The sequence below is a fragment of the Crocodylus porosus genome, unplaced genomic scaffold (genome assembly GCF_001723895.1).
Source record: "Crocodylus porosus isolate Cpor-Errol unplaced genomic scaffold, CroPor_comp1, whole genome shotgun sequence".
In the NCBI taxonomy this organism is placed as follows: domain Eukaryota; kingdom Metazoa; phylum Chordata; order Crocodylia; family Crocodylidae; genus Crocodylus; species Crocodylus porosus.
Window position 1 is genome coordinate 3349640 of NW_017728939.1, and position 2441 is coordinate 3352080.

A 2441-nucleotide genomic window follows, 5' to 3' on the forward strand; every position below is an offset into this window, starting at 1 on the left:
GGACTAGATGATCTGCTCAGGTCCCTTCCGACCCTAGAAACTATGAAACTATGGTGGTGGTTTATGTGCCTGCAACCGAAAGCTTGCAAAGAACAGTGTTTCCAGCTGTTCAGTTGGTCTAATAAAAGGTATTGCATTTACCCAAGGAACCTTGTTTGCACAAAGTGACCCTGATATTAAAAAAAAGTGTCCACTAGATCCCAGTTACAGGATGAAGGTTTAGTTTCACCCTGTGCTGAATATTCAGTTGGCTGCTTAATTGCTACTCTTCCCGGTTACTCCTGTAAAAGACATTCAAGCTCATTGAGGCTGTAACCAGTTCCCCCTTCCCTCCTCCCTCTTAGAAACCCAAATCCATCCATTTCAGAAAGGACAGTCACAAAGAGGCTTGTTCCATGATTACCTGCTAATCCCCCGCTGTGTGCCCTTCACCAGAGAGGATCTGTGGAGTATCTCAGGGGAAGGAGGGGCTGGTGAGAGCAGGGAATGGGTCTAGAGATGCATCTGAACTGAACTGCCTAATGAAGTGTGCTTAAATGGTCCCTAACCCTGTTACCTTTGTGCCTGTCAATCGATTGCTTTGTTCCTTCTCCACAAAGTAGCTGAAATAAAGGCAGGCTTTAGCAGTCCAATCTCCAGGCAGGATTTAGCACATAAAAGGGTTAGTTTCTCCTGTCTAAAGACTCCATAGAAGTTTATATTTGGGGGAGGGAAGACCTTCACAATGATTTCTTCTATTGCCAGTCTCTTTGGGAGGAGAGAAATCATTAACAGCAGCCTTGTGTTTTGTCATCTCTCTCCTGCCTATGAATTCAGTCCGTTTGAACATCTATTAGCATGGGTTTTCTCAACCGCTGTGGCCTGGCATTTGCTTGGCTTTCATTTGAGTTATGGTGAACCTTAGGGTTTGAGTCTGGGATCGTCCTTCCTGCTTCCTTGAGGCTTGGCCTGTGCGTCTAAGCAGAGATCGTTCAGCCCCACACAGTGCTGACTAGCTGTGGTAGAGGATGAGCCTCAGACTTTTCTTCCTCTTTAGTTGGTCTGCTTTCCTCTCCCATGTGTTTTCTCTATGCCCCTACCTTCCTAGTGCCTCTGCATTTGCTGGGTTTGTCGCATTTACCCTGCATCCAGGAAGCTTTCAGGCAAACTATGGCAAAGCACTGTCCCAGAGCTTTGGTCTGGATGACCTTTGAGCTCAGTGCTGGCTAGTCTGTTTGGGGTGCGGTGAGATGAGGTCAGACGGTGTCTTTTTCCTGATAGATTCTTGTTAGAAACAAAACTGAGGCCATCAAAGGACCCCTGTAACATTTGTCAAAACTTCCTGCATGATGATTAAAAATATATAATCTGAGGAAAAGCCTGAAGTTGTTGAGCCAAACCCAGCTCTGACGGCTTCCTCTGCATCGGATGCCATAAAGTACTGAATTCTCCTGCAATAATTGTAAGGGAGTCTCTCCTGCCCCAGAACAAACCAGAACTGAATTCCCCTGCCAAACTTTGGAGGCAGTCTGGGTCATGATCCATCACTACCAAATTGCCACATGCCTCTGGACCACATCCTTAGTTCAGAGCTTGGAGAACATTAAGTGCCTCTTTTCTGCCAGTTACAATTATCATGGGAAATCCTGTAACTTCAGAAGAATCGAGAACATCTGTAATCACAGTCTCGGTTTCCAGGTGCATTTGAAGTTACTGTTGTACAGTTAGTGTAAATCAGAATGGTCCTGCTGAAGGCAATGGGCCTACCCTCATTCATACCACCTGGGGATCTGGCCCAGCATCATCATTAAAGTTTCCAAGCACTGTGACATGTGTCCATGTGCAGTTCAGTAAGAGGGAGCCCTTCTTGGTGGCAAGGCATGAAAGCTGTAAAAAGCATCTAGCCATGCTTCATCCTGAAGGATGTTGAGCCGTCAACCTCTCATTAATTTTGGTGGGGGATGTGAGCATACTACACCTCTCACGGTCATGACTTCCAGATATGTCTATCAGCTGATGCTCAGTTGTGGTATTTCCCATCTGCTGGAGATGGAGCCATTCCTCCAAGTATCTTGCATGGTGCTCTGGTGGGGGTAGCTGGGCTTTTCCACTGCAACGTCCCACCCTGGCCCTGGGCATCCTGCCCCTATAGCAACGGTTCTCAACTTTTCTAGACTCAAGGGCCCCCTCTACAACTTTAGTGAACTGAACGGCACCCCATTTCAGAAAACGTTTATTGGTATTATAGTATTTACCTCCTTGCAAAGGAGCCAGGGAGTAGGATGGGGAAGAGACCAAGCAGGGAGAACATAAGCCTGCCTTTTTCTGCTTATCTTCTTACACCTCCCTTATCTCCTCACACTTCCTGAGGCACCCTCCAAAAGATTTCCCAACACCCCAGGATGCCCTGGCTACCTGGCTGAGAATCACTGCTTTATAGCGTTCAATCTTGCAGCAGGCAG